Below are 19,735 nucleotides of genomic sequence, written 5' to 3' on the forward strand. Positions count from 1 at the left end.
GGACTGGCAGCGCCAGATGTCGGGGGGGCGTCGGATGGCCAGTCAGTTCGCATCCCCCACCCATGTAGAGGCCTGGGGGCCATCGGGCACCCCGAGGGAGGAGGAGGTGGTGTGGTCCGTCCCGGCTCCCCCTGTAGGAGAGGTCCGGGAACACCGCGACACCTCGGACTCCCCCCCCCTTCCGTCCCAGGTGCATCGGGTGGGCAACGGGCAGGACAGGCTGGCAGCTCGCCATCCCAGTCGCCCGGGCCGCAGCCTGGCCCATCGAGGCCAGGACGCCCCAGGAAACGGCCGCCAAAGGGATCCAGTGTCAGAGGGCAGGAATCACAGGAGTCCACCTCCAGTTCTGCTGTACCGTCTGGGGAACCAATTAGACGTAGTCAAAGGGCCCGTAAGGCCAAACAATTAGACACTGAGTAAGCTGGCACGGGTGCAGGGCACAGATGAGTTTTAGGGACTAGGGCACGTGCATGAACTCCTTTGGTTATTAAAGTCAATGTTACACCTACAGAAGCTGCCTTTGTGCTCTGTCCAAAGCGTGCGGGGGTGTCATGTACGTTGAGCGCAAGTGTGTGTGTGAGGGGTGGTCTTACCTCAGCCCCAGGTGAGTCTGCCCCGTTCCCCCTGGGCCGCCATCAACATCCCCCCGGGCAGAGGACGGGACCGTGCGCTGCATTGTCACAGCCGCATGCAGGGATGGTCCGGGTGGATGGTGGTACTGTGGCCACGGGTCAGACATAGTCCAACGATGTGGAGCCAGAAGCTCACCGCAGGGCGGGTTGTCATCATCCTCCATGGCCTGCAATAGACACGCGTCCACCCGCAACTGTGTGAGCCCGGCCGTTGTGCCGCAGGTGGATCGGAAATGGGGGGGGGTGGTGTGCATGCGGGTGGGGTGGGTGGGGTTGGGGAGGGGGGTGAGGGTGCTGGGTGGGTGGATGGGTGTGGGGTGTGGGTGGTCGGCTGTTGCCATGGTGTGCGGTCTGTGGCCATACTACCCGATTCCCACGCCCATCTAGTCAGTGAAGCGGGCGGCTATCAGTCTGTCCCATGCCCGCTGGGCCAGCCGGTAACGGTGGACAGCCACCCGCCTGTGTCTACCCCGTCTGCCCTGACCATTACCCCCATCCCCCTCATCTGGGGAGGACTGCGCCTCTTCCTGCTGCTCCGTTGCCGTGGGGCCGCGACGTCCTCCTCCCCCTCCTCGTCCTGTCGGTCAGGTGTCCCTCCAGCCTGGGCGGCTGCCGCCTGCCCCTCTGCGGCAGCCTGCGCTGCCTCTCTGGCACGCTCCTCCTCATCCAGGGCAACATGGACATTAGCTGCTGCCGCCACGGCGGCCAACATCGCTGGATGATTGGAAAACATGATGGCCTGGTTTGTGGGGGGGGGGAGGGGGGAAGAGAGTACGCCGACATGTCATCATTGCCCATATCCCCTCCTTACCCCCAGCCAGGTGGCATGGACCGCATGGGTCCAACTGTTGGAGGCTGGCACCTGGCCAGGTGGACCAACTCACTTGCCCTCGCACCCCCTCTCCCTGGCACGGACCCCCCCCCATCCCCCTCCCCGGCACGGACCCCCATTCCCCACCCCGGCACGGACACCCCCCCCCCCCCATCCATCCCTCTCCCCGGCACGGACCCCCCCGGCACGGACCCCAACCTCCTCCCCGGCACGGACCCCCCCAACCTCCTCCCCGGCACGGACCCCCCCATTACCCTCCCCGGCCCGGACCCCCCCATCCCCCTCCCCAGCACGGACCCCCCCAACCTCCTCCCCGGCAGTGACCCCCCCAACCTCCTCCCCGGCACGGACCCCCCATCCCCCTCCCCGGCACGGACCCCCCATCCCCCTCCCCGGTCCGGACCCCCATCCCCCTCCCTGGCACGGACCCCCCCAACCTCCTCCCCGGCACGGACCCCCCATCCCCCTCCCCGGCCCGGACCCCCCATCCTCCTCCCCGGCACGGACCCCCCCAACCTCCTCCCCGGCACGGACCCCCCCAACCTCCTCCCCGGCACGGACCCCAACCTCCTCCCCGGCATGGACCCCCTCAACCTCCTCCCCGGCACGGACCCCAACCTCCTCCCCAGCACGGACCACCCATTCCCCCCCACGGCACGGACCCCCCCAACCTCCTCCCCGGCACGGACCCCAACCTCCTCCCCGGCACGGACCCCCCATTCCCCTCCCCGGCACGGACCCCCCCCCCAAGCTCCTCCCCGGCACGGACCCCAACCTCCTCCCTGGCACGGACCCCCCATTCCCCTCCCCGGCACGGACCCCCCACCCAACTTCCTCCCCGGCACGGACCCCAACCTCCTCCCCGGCACGGACCCCCCCAACATCCTCCCCGGCACGGACCCCAACCTCCTCCCTGGCACGGACCCCCCATTCCCCTCCCCGGCACGGACCCCCCCCCCAACCTCCTCCCCGGCACGGACCCCAACCTCCTCCCCGGCACGGACCCCCCCAACATCCTCCCCGGCACGGACCCCCCATCCCCCATCCCCGGCACGGACCCCCCCAACCTCCTCCCCGGCACGGACCCCCCTTCCCCCTCCCCAGCACGGACGCCCCCCCCAACCTCCTCCCCGGCACGGACCCCCCTTCCCCCTCCCCGGCACGGACCACCCCCCCCCACCTTCACCCCGGCACGGACCCCAACCTCCTCCCCGGCACGGACCCCCCCAACATCCTCCCCGGCACGGACCCCCCATCCCCCATCCCCCTCCCCGGCACGGACCCCCCCAACCTCCTCCCCGGCACGGACCCCCCCCCATTCCCCTCCCCGGCACGGACTCCCCATTCCCCTCCCCGGCATGGACCCCCCCAACCTCCTCCCCGGCACGGACCCCCCCAACCTCCTCCCCGGCACGGACCCCCCATCCCCCTCCCCGGCACGGACCCCCCTCCCGGCACTCCCCCGGAGCCCAGCATACTCTAACCACCCCCCCCCCGCCGCACACACACACACACAACCCGAGACACACCTCTCCCCACACATTCAGACTGCGGCCCGCCATCGCCTGCCCAGCGGCCAACCCCCCAGGCCGTCACTCACCTCCACGCTGGTCGGCGTGAACCTGGAGCACAGGGTCACGCCGATGAAAAGGAGGTTTAATTTACGTTGACGTGAACGGTCATCACGTCGACGGGACTTCGGCCCATCTGGGAGAATATCGGCAGGCCGAAAATCGGCTGCCTTGCGCAGACCCGTGACATTCTCCGACGGCAGCAGCACCATTAACGCCCCGCCGACTTTTCTCCCTTCGGAGACTTCGGCAACCGGCGGGGGCGGGATTCACGGCGGCCAACGGCCATTCTCCGACCCTCTGGGGGGTCGGAGAATGACGCCCCTGATCTTATGATGCAAGAAAGGTCAATGATGAAGCAGCTGAAGATGGTATATTAAGTGCCCAAGAAATTCCAACTGTCTCTTCCTGATTTTGGTCAACCAAGTTACATTGATAAATACATAGAAAATAGAAGCAAGAGGAGGCTATTTGGCCCTTTACATGGCTGATTATCAAGTTCAATACCCTGATCTCATCGCCGCCCCCCCCCCCCCCCCCCCGTCCCCCCCCATACCACTTGACCCCTTTCACCCCAAGAGCTATATCTAGTTCCTTCTTGAAATTACACAACGTTTTGACCTCAACTACTATCTGTGGTAGTGAATTCCACAGATTCACCACTCTCTGGGGGAAGAAATTTCTCCTCACCTCAGTCCTAAAAGGTTTATCCCTTATCCTCAAACTGTGACCCCGAGTTCTGGACTCCCCCACCATCGAGAACATTCTTTCTGAATCTACTTTGTCTAATCCTGTTAGAATTTTATAAGTTTCTATGAGGTCGCCTCTTCTGAGCTCCAATGAATGTAATCCTAATCCTTGCTTCATATCATTCCATTTTACAATTGATCCCCTCCTAACCAAGGTTATAACAAGTGGCAAAAATTTGCATCAATGTTATCAAGCATGCGCTGTATTGTTCTATGTTCTATGTTCTATGTATGGAGAACAATAGAAAAACAAAAGAGAAAAAAATACACATGGAATAAACTAATGAGATTAAACAAAAACACTGCAGCAAACACAAGTGATCAATTTACATTGCATTAACTGGCGTTTGTATAAATATAGACGGATGGCTTCATTTTCTCAGCCCCATTTACTTCTTATCCATTTCTTGAGACTACATCCAGTTTACAGTTTATTTGGCAATTGGTGTGCGGCACCTGCATCCCTCGGTGCGTCAGGCAGATTTTCCCTTTTCCTCGCTGTGGCGTGGGTGCTCCCTCCACTTCCCTGGTTGTTCCTTCCTTCCCACGCCCCTGCTCACACCTCCCCCCTCCCTTGCTTCCCCCCCTCCCCCATAGTTGCTGGTCAGGAACAGGTCTTCGAAGAGGCTGGTGAATTGTTTCCACGTATGGTGCAATCCTTCATCTGATCCCCTAATTTCAAATTTTATTTTTTCTAGCTTTAGGAACTCTGCTAGGTCGGAGAGCCAGTCTGAGGCTCTGGGTAGTGCTGCCGAACTCCATCCAAGCAGAACTTTCTGTCGGGCAATCAGGGAGGCAATCGTCCCCTCTCCCCATAAAGAATCTGGATAATCCGATGCCCCAAAGATCGCCACTGTAAGGGGGTGGCTCCATCTTTAACCCCACCACTCTGGACATGGCCTCAAAGAAGGTGGTGCAGAACCCACTGAGTTTGGGGCAGGACCAGAACATGTGGGTGTGGTTGGCCGGACCCCCCCCCCCCCCCCCCCCCCCCCCCCCCGACGCCGCTCGCAGCTCTCCTCCACCTCCGAGAAGAACCCGTTCATGCGTGTCCTGGTTAGGTGTGCACCACCTTTAGCTGCGTTATGCACATGAGGTGCTGGAGTTAAACATGTGCGGAGCCTCGATCCAGAGTGCTCCCCATTTTCCTCACATCCCGTCCAGTGGGGGACTTATCTCTTCTAACAGTCGCCCGTATATGTCACTACATTTACCTCCTCGAGCAAGTCTGGTGCTAGTCTGTCCAGTAGGGCGTGTCTAGGTATCTGGAGGAACATCGTGGTCTCCTAGCGGAGGAAGCCTCGTAACTGCAAGTACCGAAGCTCATTCCCTTTCGGGAGTTGGATCCTCTCTGTTAACTCCCCCAGGGTCGCTACTCTACCGTCCATACACATGTCCCTCACCATCAGTACCCCTCCACCCTCTCTCCATGTTTCGAAGGTGTCGTCTAGTTTTACCGGAATAAATTTATGATTGCTGCAGACATGACACTGAGAAATGGTGTCTGAGTTGGTTCCAGGTGCTTAATGTGCTACTACCACTGGGCTCCTTGAGTATTTGTTTGGCCAGCACCCAGAGGGACATCCCCGCACAGGAGGCCTCGTCCACCTGCACCCATTTCAGTCCGGCTCTCCCAACCACCCCCGCACCCTCTCTGTGTTCACTGCCCAGTGGTAGAATAGCAGTTTCGGCAGTGCCAAGCCTCCCACCTGCCGCCCTGTTTGTCAAACACGTTTTCCTAACCTAGGACCTTTTACTGCCCAGAAGAGGGTCATGGTCAGTATGTCAACGGTGGTGAAGAAGGATTTAGGGATGAAGATCGGCAGTGATCTGAATAGGAAAATAAACCTTGGCAGCACCTTCATTTTTATCACCTGCACTCTTCTCGCAGGGAGAGTGGGAGAGAGTCCAATCTTTGTAGGTTCCTCTTCCTCTTCACCTTATCCACCAGGCTGGACAGGTTCCATGCATGGGGCCATGTCCAGTCATGGGTCATCTTGATCCCCAGGTACATGAACTTTGTTTGAGCCAGTTTAAACAGTAGTGTCCCCAGCTTTGCTCCTCCCTCTCAGGGGTTCACCTGGAGGATTTCACTCTTGCTCAGGTTCAATTTGTATCCTGAGAAGACTCCCTGAGGATTTCCATTATTGTGTCCTTGCTGGCTGGCGGGTTCAACACGTCGAGCAGGTCGAGCAGCAGGTCATCCACATAGAGTGAAACTCTGTGCTCCATGTCTCCTCTCTGAATGCCTGTCCACCCCTTCGCTGATCTGAGAGCGATGGCCAGTGGCTCAATTGCCAGAGCGAACAGCAGCGGGGGCAACGGGCACCCCTGCATCGTGCCTCTTCGCAGCAAGAAATAATTAGAGCTGGTGGTGTTTGTCTATACCCTCGCCATGTGAGCGCTGACAGAGGTTTCACCTTAGAGGTGGCTCACACCCAAACCGTTCAAGCATCTCCATGAGGTACCTCCATTCTACTCGATCAAAGGCTTTCTCAGCGCCGATGGAGACGATCTCTATCAGTGTCCCCTCCACAGTTGGGACTATAATCACGTTCAGCAGGCGCCCAATATTCGCCGTCAGCAGACACACTCGGCCTGATCTTCCACGATTGCTTCTGGCAAGTGGTTCTCCAGTCGCGTCGCCACAGCTTTCGCCAGGACTTTGGCTTTAGTGTTCAGGAGTGACATGGGTCTGTATGGCCCACACTCCGTCGGGTCGTTATCTTTTTTGGGGATCAATGAGATCGAGGCTTGTGCCAGCGTGGGCAGCAGAACCCCCCTCGACAGCGAATTATTGAACATCGCCCGCAGGTGCGGGGTCAGGGCTGCTGCGAATAGAAGTCCAACGGGAACCTGTCCGGTCCCAGTGCCTTTCCTGGCTGCATGGAATTAATGCATTCCATGATCTCTTCTAGTTCTGCCGGTGCTTCCAGTCCCTGCCTCCTTTTCTCCCCCACAACTGTCCACCCCCTCGAGGAATTGTTTAATCTTTTGTTTCAACTTAAGAGTCCCCCTCCGGGGGCTTGGAGATGTACAGTCCCCAGTAAATGTTTGTGAAGGCCCCATTGATCTCGTCTGGGGCCACGACTATTTTACCACTCCCGTCCCTTACTTGTGCTGTCTCTCTTGAGGCAGCCTGCTTCATGGCTCCACGCTCACTCCCACAATCCAAGATATGGCATCAAAGAAGATCGTCCAGTACCTGACAAGCCTGGGGCAAGCCCGGAACATGTGGGCTTGGTTGTCCGAGCCTCTCTGGCACCGTTCACATTTGTCCTCCACCTCCGGGTAGAACCTGTTGATTCGAGTTCTGGTTAGGTGCGCTCTGTGCACCATCTTTAGCTGTGTTAGGCTCAGCCCTGCACATGCGGAGGTGAAGTTCGTGCTGTTCAGTGCTTTGATCCAGAGACCTCCCCATATTTCTATGCCTAGTTCCCCCTGCAATTTTTTCCTCGTCCTGCCCAGAGGAGAGATTGCCTCCTCCAGCGATCGCCCATTCATGTCCCCACAGTTCCCTCCTAGGTCATCCATGTTCAGCAGTCTATCTACTAGTGAGTGTCCTGGTATCTGGGGATACGTCGTTGTTTCTTTGCAGAGGGAATTTTTGATTTGAATGTACCTCAGGTTGTTTCCTTTTGGTAGCTGGAACCTTTCCGTGAGTTCCCCCAGGATCGCTACTCTATCATCCTTGTACAAATCCTTAACCGTCAGAGTCCCCTCGTCCTGTCGCCTCCTTTTGAAGGTGGCGTCCATTATCGCGTGGCTATTACCACTAGACTCCTCGAGTGTTTGGCCAAGGGAGGGATGGGAGTGTGGTTGTGACGATAGCTCAGAGGGATGTCTCCGTGCAGGAGCTCTCTCCTCCATCCTCACCCACTCCTCTCCTGGTTCCTTGACTCATTCCCATACTCTTTCTGCAATGGCTGCCCAGTGGTAGAAATGTAACTTCAGTCCCCACCCCCCAACAAACGGCAAGATTAGCTTGTCGACTGTGTTGAAAAAGGCCTTGGGGATGTAGATTGGGAGGGATCTGAACAGGAAGAGGAACCTGGGCAGCGTGTTCATTTTGACCATCTGTAGCCTCCCTGAGAGGGACAGTATGAGTGGGCCCCACCTCTGCAGATCCTTTTTAACTTCCTCGACCAGACTTGCCAGGTTTCATTTATGGATCCGTGCCCAGAAGTGGCTGTTTGGAACCCAGGTAGCGGAATTTGGACTGGGCCAGTTTAAACGGCAGTCCCTCCAGCTCTGCCCCACACCCCTGTGGGTTCACAGAAAAGATCTTGCTCTGACTCAGGTTAAGCTTGTAGCCGGAGAAGGCTCCAAACTCCTCTAGGAATTCAATTATCCCTTCCATTCTGGTCCAGGGGTTCGAGATGTAGAGGAGACTCTATGCTCTCTGTCGCCCCTTTGGATACCTCTCCACCCCTTCACCACTCTGAGGGCGATCACCAGTGGCTCAATTGCCAGAGTAAACAATAGCGGAGACAGTGGCATCCCTGCCTCGTGCCACTGTGCAGCCGGAAGTATCTAGAGCTGGTGGTGTTTGTCCGTATGCTCGCCATGGGAGTGCTCTACAGCAGTTTCACCGAAGTGAATCCTGTCCCAAACTCAAACCATTCCAGTATCTCTGAGAGGTATCTCCATTTGCCCCTGTGTCCAGGGAGATGCTCACTTTTGGTGTTCTCTGCCCGGATGGGGTCATTATCACGTTCAGCAGGTGCCTTATGTTTGATGTTAGCTGCCTGCCGTTGACAAAGCCGGTCTGGTTCTCCGCGACTGCCGATTGCCTCTGGAGTGCAGTTCTCCAGTCTCCTTCCCAGGGCCTTCGCCAGCATCTTTGCATCAGCATTAAGGACTAAGATGGGCCTGTAGTACCCCCACTCCATCAGGTTTTTGTCCGTTTTGGGTATATACGATATTGAGGCTCGGGCTACTGTTGATGGCAGCGCGCCCCTTACTAGCAAGTCTGCGAACATCTCCCGCAGGTGCAGGGCCGGTGCTGACACAATCTTTTTGTAGAAGTCCGCTGGGAATCCATCTGGCCCTGGCGCCTTCCCCGCCTGCATGGAGTTGATAGTCTCCATGACTTCCCCCACTTCCAGTGGTGCTTCCAGGCCCTGTCTCCTATCTTCCCCCATGACCGGCATATCCAGTCCATCTGAGGACCTACTTCATATCCAAGTCCCCCTCCTGGGGTTCAGAGGTGTACAGCCCTTAGTAGAAGGTTGCAAAGGCTTTGTTGACCTTTTCTGGTGCAGCGACCAGATTGCCTCTTCTGTCATAAATAGAGCTATTTCCCTTGTGACTGCCTGCTTTCTCAGCTGATGAGCCTGCAGGCGTCTGGCTTTGTCTCCTTGCTCATAAAAGGTCCCTGGTATCTGGCGGAGCTGGTTGACTGCTTTCCCAATGAATAGCAGGTCGAAGTTCATTTGCAACTTTTCCCTCTCTGTCAGCAGTTCCACGGTTGGGGCTGTGGAGTACCGCGGTCCACCTCCAGTATGGAGTCGACCAGCTGTTGTCTGTCTTTGCACGCCTTGAATGTGATAGATACCCCCCTTATCACTGTCTCTAGTGCCTCCCAGAATGTGGTGGGTGAGACCTCCCCATTCTGGTTGTTGGTTACATAACCGTCTATGGCCTGTGATACCTGATCGCGAAAAGCCTCGTCGGCAAGAAGGGCTGTGTCCAGCCTCCATGGGGACATTGAGCCTGGCCCGTCTCCAACCTCACATCCACATAGCATGGAGCGTAGTCCGACATTACAATCGCGGAGAATTCCGCTCCCACTAACCATGGAAGCACCGATTTCTTCACCACAAAGAAGTCGATCCTCGAGTAGACCCTGTGGGCATGGGAGAAGAGACAAATTCCTCTCCCTTGGGTGCATCAAGGGTCCACTGCCCATCTGTTCCTTGAAGGTATTCAGCTCATTTGGCATATTCGTTAGTTTCCCCAACTTGAGACTAGAAATGCCCATCTGTGGGTCCTTTACATGGGTGAAGCACCCCCCCCCCCTCCCAAGAAGGGTCGGTGTGTATCTATGTTGGGGATTTCTACCATGGTTTTCTTAATGAATTCCGCATCGTCCCAGTCGGGAGTAAATACATTCACGAGGACCATTGGTTCTCCATCCAGAATACCTCTAACCATGACATACCGCAGCCCCCCCCCCCCCCCCCCTCTCTCCCCCGGGGGTCCATAACAGTCTTTGTCGCCGTGAATGCTGTCCTTTTGTTCAGTAGTATGGCCAACCCTCCCCCTCAACTGATAAAATGGTTGGTATGTCTGTCCCACCCAGTTCTTCCTTAACTGTGAGTCACTGTGCTACAGTTCCATCGCTACAAGGAAAAGGAGCTTGTTCTTCGGTGGGCAAGGAAACATCGCATTGTCGCTTATCTCACTTATCAAGGCCACCGAAATAGGATTTACCGGAGACATGAGTACAGATCTGGCAAGGAAGCGAGCAGCATTTAACAACATCAAATCCACGCTGTACAAGAAAGGAGTCAGCTTCAGATTGATTCATCCTGCCGTATCCACATCACACTTAACATCGAACATAGAAAAATACAGCTCAGAACAGGCCCTTCGGCTCACGATGTTGTGCCGAACCTTTGTTCTAGATTAATCATAGATTATCATAGAATCTACAGTGCAGAAGGAGGCCATTCGGCCCATTGAGTCTGCACCGGCTCTTGGAAAGAGCACCCTACCCAAGGTCAACACCTCCACCCAACACTAAGGGCAATTTTGGACACTAAGGGCAATTTATCATGGCCAATCCGCCTAACCTGCACATCTTTGGACTGTGGGAGGAAACCGGAGCACCTGGAGCACACACGGGGAGGATGTGCAGACTCCGCACAGACAGTGACCCAAGCCGGAATCGAACCTGGGACCCTGGAGCTGTGAAGCAATTGTGCTATCCACAATGCTACCATGCTGCCCTTAAGAACAAATTAATCTACACTATATCATTCTACCGTAATCCATGTACCTATCCAATAGCTGCTTGAAGGTCCCTAATGTTTCCGACTCAACTACTTCCACGGGCAGTGCATTCCATGCCCCCACTACTCTCTGGGTAAAGAACCTACCTCTGACATCCCCCAACATTCACCTTAAATTTATGTCCCCTTGTAATGGTTTGTTCCACCCGGGGAAAAAGTCTCTGACTGTCTACTCTATCTACTCCCCTGATCATCTTATAAACCTCTATCAAGTCGCCCCTCATCCTTCTCCATTCTAATGAGAAAAGGCCTAGCACCCTCAACCTTTCCTCGTAAGACCTACTCTCCATTCCATGCAACATCCTGGCAAATCTCCTTTGCACCTTTTCCAAAACTTCCACATCCTTCCTAAAATGAGGCGACCAGAACTGTACACAGTACTCCAAATGTGGCCGTACCAAAGTTTTGTACAGCTGCATCATCACCTCACGGCTCTTAAATTCAATCCCTCTGTTAATGAACGCTAGCACACCAAAGGCTTTCTTCACGGCTCTATCCACTTGAGTGGCAACTTTCAAAGATGTATGAACATGGACCCCAAGATCTCTCTGCTCCTCCACATTGCCAAGAACTCTACCGTTAACCCTGTATTCCGCATTCATATTTGTCCTTCCAAAATGGACAACCTCACACTTTTCAGGGTTAAACTCCATCTGCCACTTCTCAGCCCAGCTCTGCAACCTATCTATGTCTCTTTGCAGCCGACAACAACCCTCCTCACTATCCACAACTCCACCAATCTTTGTATCGTCTGCAAATTTACTGACCCACCCTTCAACTCCCTCATCCAAGTCCCTAATGAAAATCACAAACAGCAGAGGACCCAGAACTGATCCCTGCGGTACGCCATAGAATTAACGGTGAATATAATTTCTTCAACATGCCAGACGAGGCAGATTCTTTCTTTCAGTGGCATATATTTTATACGAGACTGGGTAACTATTTAAGCCCATAAGACACAGGAGCAGAATTAGGCCATTCGGCCCATCGAGTCTGTCCGTCATTCAATCATATCTGATATGTTTCTCATCTCCATTTTCCTCATAACCCCTGATCCCCTTATTAATAAAGAACTTATCTATCTCTATCTTAAAGACCTATCTTTGAACTCCACAGCCTTCTGCGGCAAAGAGTTCCACAGATTCACCACCCTCTTGCTGAAGAAATTCCTCCTCATCTCTGTTTTAAAGGATCATCCCTTTCGTCTGAGATTGTGTCCTCTGGTTCTAATTTTTCTTACAAATGGAAATATCCTCTCCACCGCCACTCTAACCAGGCCTTGCAGTATCCTGAAAGTTTCAATAAGATCCTCCCCATCCTTCTAAACACCAACCAGTACAGACCCAGAGTCCTCAACCGTTCCTCATACGACAAGCTCTTCATTCCAGGGATCGTTCTTGTGAACCTCAGTAGATTTATGGAGGTAATGGATGGTAATTATACACTTTCAGTACCTGGTTTTTGTTATCTACACTTAGGGTCAATAAAGATGGGCTTGTTGAACGTAGATTTGTTCAAATCTAGTCTCTTACCTTGAATCATTCTCCAACTACAGGGGAAGACAACATTGGACTCTTTGGGTCTTTATTTTCATGGCAATTTATTGCCGCATATCCCTGTCCCTGTGAGGATACCTTGGCTGGTTCTTTCAGTTATGGTCAAGATATTTGGCTACCCCAAGTTAAGTCAAAATGTTATATATCACTGAGTTTAATTACTGAACTAACCAAGAGGTCGATAGGATTTTGCTTTATTGTTTTGGGCTTTCTTGAACACCTGTTTTGGTCACTTAATATACTAAAAACTAAGGACTCATTTGAATGTCGGAATGCATTTGAGGTTTTATTAAGCGGCTGTTTAATAAGCAACTGTTCAATGGCGTATTACTCAACATGGTTCATATGTTGGGAATGCACCCCTTTATTTAAAACGCAGCCATTTTAAATAATGGCTGATTATTGTCCACAACACACTCCCTATTTAAACTTGAATACAACACCTGAAATGCAAACACAAATATGCTTCCCCCTCACTGTCTATGAGTTCACCAAGCCAACCCAATCACAAAATATAGACTTTTATCCGACGAGCCCCCAATTTATTATGGGCCAGGGCTTAGAAACTCCAAAGTGTTATGGGCCAGGGTTTAGAGAACCCCAAAGTGTATCATGGAGTTCACCTGACCCACAACTTTTAATAGATTGTGGTATGGGGAGCACACGGCCCACTCTACAGGTGTGGTGCAGCAGAAATGGAAAAGTATTTTTTAAAGCAAAACAATGTTTATTCTATGAACTCAAGTTAACCTTTTTAAAACATAGTGAACATCTCAGCAACCATTAATTCAAATACAACCCCCAAAGAATACAACACTAAGTAATCCTTTAAGCTTTCCTTTTAACATCCATAATACTTAAAACACCTTTTACCAGAAGCACATCAGGTTAAAGTCACTACTGTTATTAGTTTTAAATCACCAGAATCGATTTACAATCTTTAGATTACAGAGAGAGACTCTAATACACCTTCTGGCTGTGACTGCAGCTATCCAGCTCTGAAAACGAAACCAAAACACACCCTGCAGCAAACAGCCTAAAACGAAAGTAAAAAGCTGACAGACAACCCAGCTCCACCCTCTCTCTGACATCACTGCAGTAATAATCACCCATTTCTTAAAGGTACTCTCACTACAGATATTTATATACACACCCATTTATAAACACCCATTTCTTAAAAGGTGACAATGACAAAAGTGTATTATGAAGTTCACCTGACCTCTAACTTTTATGTTGAATTTGGCTAGGATGAGCACAAGAACCTTCACTTCAGGTGTGATTCATCAGGCTTTCGAGGCGCTTTTATCAAAACAAAGTTTATTGTAACAATGTAGTTAACATATATGAAACAAGAATTTGTTGTTAATTACAAACCTGAAAAACAAACAATCGCTGCAGTAATCTATGTATATAACTCTTAATGAATCCCCCTTAGTAGCTGTTCCAATTCAATACAATATCCAATAAACCAAAACCCCTTTCAAGGGGGTGGCCCAGCACACTGTAATCTCACTTGAATGGGACTGGTCCTTTCCCTGAGATCCAGCCTCCAACCAGCAGATTCAAAACTCCTTCCGGGAAGCAACTCTATCTTTGAAGTTACCACGGCAGTTTGCCACACCCAGTGTGCTTTCAGTTCACTAGAACAGCTTTTAAAATAAAAACAGGGAAACACTGTTTTTTTCTTCTGCAGTCCAAAGGGAAAAAATGAAACTGAAACCTAAGCACGAAACCCTCTCTCACCTGACAGCCAGAGACCAGCTCCACCCACAAATAACATCACTGAAGCCGTGCTACAAGTCATGCGGTAAGACCAAACCTTTCTTAAAGGGACACTCACATGACACTATGGCCACCCCAGTCCAACGCCGGCATCTCCACATCACATTTATCTGGGCAGGCAGGACTCCTAGAGCCCGGAGAGCGATACTTCAGAGAGGGCAACAGGATGGTGAGCTTGCATTACCCAACCTCTATACCGACAATATTCAAATGATGGTGTCTCGACCTCGGTGAAAACTGGTGTCTTATTTCTGCTATTCATCCTCTGTTCCCGCTGTCCCTAACTCCTTCTAACTACACATCGAGTCCCATTGTGATTTCCACTCAAAAAATATGGAAACAATGTAGTCGACCTTTTAAACTCACTGCTCCTTCGCTGGTAGAACCTATTTGTAACAATCACTAATTCTTGCCTTCCAAGCTTGACTCTCCCTTTGCCTTGTGCCGGGAGAGGGAACTTGAGCATTTTATTGATACATTAGTAGATGGTTCTTTGCCAGCTTTAACAAACTTGCGGCCAAATTTAATCTGCCTCAATCTCGATTTTAACGCTATTTCAGGCCCATAGTTTTATTTGCTTTCATTGCCCATCCTTTCCTCAACTACCTCCAAACACATTATTGGAAGCGAGTCTGTCTTTGTCTCAAACATACAGAGGTTTTAATTAAAGATTTCATGATGTCATGCTCTCCTCTGGTCTCTCTCCTCGTCGCAAGATAAGAAATAACTGGGAAGTGGATCTTGGGTTTACCCTTGCAGACAACTGGTGGGAGGAGACCCTTCTTTGGGTCAACTCCACATCCTCTTGTGCTCAGTTAAGCTTAATTCAATTTAAAGTTTTGCAAAGAATTAATTTCACCAAGACCAGAATTAACACGTTTTTTTTCCAATACAAACAACAAATGTGACAAGTGTCCACTTGCCCCTGCGAACCATACCCACATGTTCTGGTCATGCTTGAAGCTGGCTGTTTTTTTATCACACTTCTTTGGCACTCTTTCCAAAGTTTTAGATATTAATTTGAAGCCTTGTCCTTTGATAGCCACATTTGGAGTCCCACCTGATCTGGCCAGTCTCACTATGATTAAGGCAGAAGTCATTCCATTCACTTCGTTAGTAGCCCGCAGGTAGATTCTATTAAATTGCAAGTCCCCCAAACCACCCACTGTTTCACCTTGGTTGGAAGACTTAATGTCTTTTCTTTATTTGGTGAAGATTAAATATATTATAAGAGGATCTAATGAGAAATGTTTTCATTGATGGAAGCCTTTTGCTCTAGTCTTACCCCTCTTTTAATCTTCACAAAATCGCTTAGATCGTTCCGTACTTTTGCGGCTAGTTTGTTCCCAATAAGGATTTCTTATCACGCTACAATGTATCTGATAATTGCTACCAGAAAGAACTATATTGAAAGACGCATCCAAGTGTCTATTAATTATCGTAAAGCAGTTGATAAGAAAAAACAACCCCAAAGAGGCTGGACACAGCCCTTCTCACTGAAAGGGCATTTTGCGAAAGGGTGCCACAAGCCATCGAAGTATCCTGAAACCAAAAAGAGGAGGTCTCACCCTCCACATTCTGGGAGACACTGAAGGCGGTGATCAGGGCGGAAATAATAGTGTATAGAGTTCTTAGAGAAAAGAATGGGGCGGCATGGTGGCACAGTGGTTAGCACTGCTGCCTCACAGCTCCAGGGACCCAGGTTCACCTTTCCTCAGGTGACTGTCTGCGTGGAGTTTGCACTATCTCCCTGTGTCTGCGTGGGTTTCCTCCGGGTGCTTCAGTTTCCTCCCACAATCCAACGATGTGCAGGTTAGGTGGATTGGCCACGCTAAATTGCCCCTCAGTGTCCAAAAGGTTAGGTGGGGTTACTGGGTTAGGATAGGGTGGAGGCATGGGCCTAAGTAGGGTGCTCTTTCCAAGGACTGGTGCAGACTCGATGGGCCAAATGGCTTCCTTCTGCACTGTAAACTCTATGAGTCTATAAAGAAGAAATGAGCATAGAGCTTTCTGCCGGCAAAGATCTTAGGGCGATAAGGAATCTGTCATGATATCCACATCAGCATATCATGGTGCAATCACACGCACACTGATGGACAGGCAGTTGGATCAACCAGCACGTACACACCGCCCGACTCGGAGGGGTTCGTTTGTCAGGTCGACGCACAGGTTGCCTTCACATCGGCCAATCTGCCGGCCACTGATGCACGTCTGGCCCACGTTCGCCGTGAGACTGTGGCTGACCCCCTTCTACAACGTGTGATGCACCACATGACGGAAGGGTGGCTCAAGGGGCAGTGCCCACAATTTTATAACGTCCGGGATGACTTGGCCGTCATTGATGGTGTCCTTTTGAAGTTGGACTGGATCGTGATCCCACACAGCATGCACCGGCTTGTCCTCCAACAACTGCACGAAGGCCATCTCGGAGTTGAAAAGTGCAGGCAGAGGGCCCGAGAGGCTGTGTACTGGCCGGGCATCAGCGACAACATCGCCAACATGGTGCTCAACTGCCCCACCTGCCAGAGGTTTCAGCCGGCGCAACCCCCTGAGACCCTTCAGCCCCATGAGTTGGTCACGTCCCCCTGGTCGAAGGTGGGTGTGGACCTCTTTCATGCGTTCGGCAGGGACTACATTATTCTTATTGATTACTTCTCAAGTTATCCGGAGGTCATACGCCTGCACGACACATCATCAGCTGTCATCGGGGCATGCAAAGAAACCTTTGCTCGTGATGGAATTCCGCTCACCGTCATGTCTGACAACGGGCCTTGCTTTGCGAGTCAAGAATGGTCTTCCTTTGCCACTTCATGCAACTTCACACACGTGACGTCCAGTCCCTTGCATCCTCAGTCAAATGGCAAGGCGGAAAAGGGTGTCCACATTGTGAAGCGGCTCCTCTGCAAGGCTGCTGATGCCGGATCTGACTTCTGTTTAGCCCTGCTGGCCTATCGCTCGGCCCCACTGTCAACGGGCCTCTCGCCAGCCCAGTTGTTGAAGGGTCGCACCCTCAAGACCACTGTGCCATCCATTCATGTTCCTGACCTCGACCATGCTCTACTATTGCGAAGGATGCAACAACAGCATGCTCAGCAGAAGGTGACACATGACGCTCGGGCGACTGATCTTCCTGCCCTGGCGCCTGGAGACAACGTCCGCATACACCTACCGGAGGGTGGCTGGTCGGCAACCGCCGAGGCTCTCCGCCACATGGCTCCCCGCTCATTCCTGGTTCGTATGCCTGATGGCTCCATTTGCCACCGTAATCGGCGGGCCCTTCGTCTGGTTCCGCGCTCGCTACGAGATCATGCACCGGTGCCACGCCGTCCTGTTGTCCCTGATGTCGACTTTGTTGAGCTTCCTGCCACTCTGCCTCTTCCTCTCTCGCCCGTGGCCAGGCCCATTCGTCAGCCGGTGGATCCTGACCCACCTTTGAGGCGGTCAACCTGAATTCGTCGCCCACCTGAGAGACTTGACTTATGAGCCTGTTAGCACATTGGACTCACTGAATTGTTTTACAGTACTGTTAACAAGCTTCTTTTTTTCTTGCCGTTCATTGTTCCAGATGTTCTCTCTCGTCGTTTGTTGATTGCATTTGTTCTGTTATTGGTACAACGTCGTTGTTCTGTTGCACCTGACACCTTCCTCTGTATATACTTTAGCCTCATGTACATGTTGTAAATATTGCACACACGTACTCAGATGCACTCAGTACACATTTCTATTTATTATCATGTAGGCACATATCCTTGTGAAAGGGGGAATGTCATGATATCCACATCAGCATATCATGGTGCAATCACACACACACTGATGGACAGGCAGTTGGACCAACCAGCACATATATAACATCACAGCCAATCACCAGTGCCACTGATTCTACCAGGAGATAGCTCAGAGCCCAGAGCTCACAGCGTGCCACTCAGACATAGACCATGTGCTGAGTGTCTCACTAAAATAGTGATAGGGCTGGGTCCACAGATTAGCTGGTGAAGCACGTATCCAAGCCAGTAGTTAGTTGTTACTGTTGGTTAGACAATAAAACAGAGTTGTACCATCTACAGCCATGTTGGATAATTTGTGCATCAGAACACCCAACACGACAGAATCTTTATTAGAAACTCAGTTTCCAATATTAATCCTTCAACTGACATGGATACTGATGGTGTGTCTGATCATTGTTAGTTGAGAGAGCATGGCGCACAGATTCGTTACCATGTTTCCTACACTACAGACAGTGACCATCACTGGAAAGATATTTATTTAATTGGCTGCAAACGGACGTCCTGAGGGTGAGAAAGACACTATATAAATGCAAGTTTGTCCTGAAGTATTTATGATCGGACGTGCTGTGGGGATGCCAGGGTGTGCCCTGTCCCTGGTGGGAAGCCTGGGAGCGGAAAAGGTCTTTGCTCTCTGCCTTGTGCCTCCGAGTTGGGATGAGTAATAAACTCGAGCACAAGTTCCAGACATCCCCCGCACGGCTCCCGATTCGCATGTTCAAATCCAGAAGAAATTAACGGGTTAATGAAGCAAATTCCTCGAGGTGAAGGACCGCAACCCAATCCTTTTTATTGATTCATCCCGGGCTGTTGAAAACCGGCTCCTTTATTTTTAAAAATTAAAACCCGTCTTCACTCACTCACTCTCTCTCCCCTTCTCCTCACTCTTCCCCACTTTTCGGGATTAAAGAGACGGGAAACACTTGAGAAGTTTGTTGCTGTTTTAGTATATTTTTAATTGTCGAGTTAACAAAATAAAACGGATAAAGGCAAGCGACCTTACATTCACCCATCAACTCGCAAAGAAAGTTGACCACAATTCGCATGGAAATGTACTAACAATTAAAACCATTCTGGACATACGGATTATTAGGTTTAAAAAAAAAGGGCGGACCTTTTCCGAAAGAACAGTTTTTTATTCATTTTTTTTGAAGAAGCAATGTACTTACCCCTCACCGAGAAGATGCGCGTTCCGAGTCTTGTCAAGACCCTCTTGTCTTTTTTTTCGGAGGGGAAAGGGGCCGTCAGTAAAAGCAAAGGGGGATTTGGCAGCGAAAGGCGGGCGGGCTTCATTTAAAAAAACAAGGAGCACAAAGGTTCCGCGGCCGGCACTCCTCTTGTTACTGTGTGCAGATAGAGAATGGGCTTTTGAGTGGCCCCCAGATGCAAGCTCCACCTATGGCTGTATACCATGCAGCACAGCCAGTAAGAACTGAAATGAATCATTCAGTCGACTTCCACCCACCCCTACACCAGACCCGTACCTGTCCTCCCCCCCCCCCCCCCACTCGCGAGTTGGCAAAGTTAGAAAGTAACAAAGCAACAAGGGAGTGAAGAATCAACCAGTGATGCAGCACACATGGAAAGCATTCTGGCCCATTTAGTTTGCCAGTGTTGTCACAGAACAATCAAATCCAACTAGGCTGGCTCCCGCCCCCCACTTCAATTATTTACCCAATTCCATCTTGACAGTTGCTGGTAAATCTGCTTCCATCACCCGTTTTATCCCAGGTCACAACAATGCTCTTGTGTAAAAAAAATAAACTCTTCATTTCTCCCCTGGGTTATATCCTCGTTATCTTAAATCAGTTGACC

At 51.7% G+C, this 19,735-nt stretch overlaps 1 protein-coding gene across 1 annotated transcript in view; it reads right to left on the minus strand.

Moving 5' to 3' along the window:
* LOC140385762 (CMP-N-acetylneuraminate-beta-galactosamide-alpha-2,3-sialyltransferase 1-like) overlaps window positions 1-19,331 on the minus strand; it is a 137,727-nt gene extending 118,396 nt beyond the window's left edge. The window contains exon 1 of the mRNA XM_072468248.1: window positions 19,090-19,331. The gene's annotated coding sequence lies outside the window, so the exon portion shown is untranslated. The remainder of the gene's footprint in view (window positions 1-19,089) is intronic.
* Between the last annotated feature and the right edge of the window lie 404 nt (window positions 19,332-19,735).

The sequence above is a fragment of the Scyliorhinus torazame genome, chromosome 11 (assembly GCF_047496885.1).
Source record: "Scyliorhinus torazame isolate Kashiwa2021f chromosome 11, sScyTor2.1, whole genome shotgun sequence".
In the NCBI taxonomy this organism is placed as follows: domain Eukaryota; kingdom Metazoa; phylum Chordata; class Chondrichthyes; order Carcharhiniformes; family Scyliorhinidae; genus Scyliorhinus; species Scyliorhinus torazame.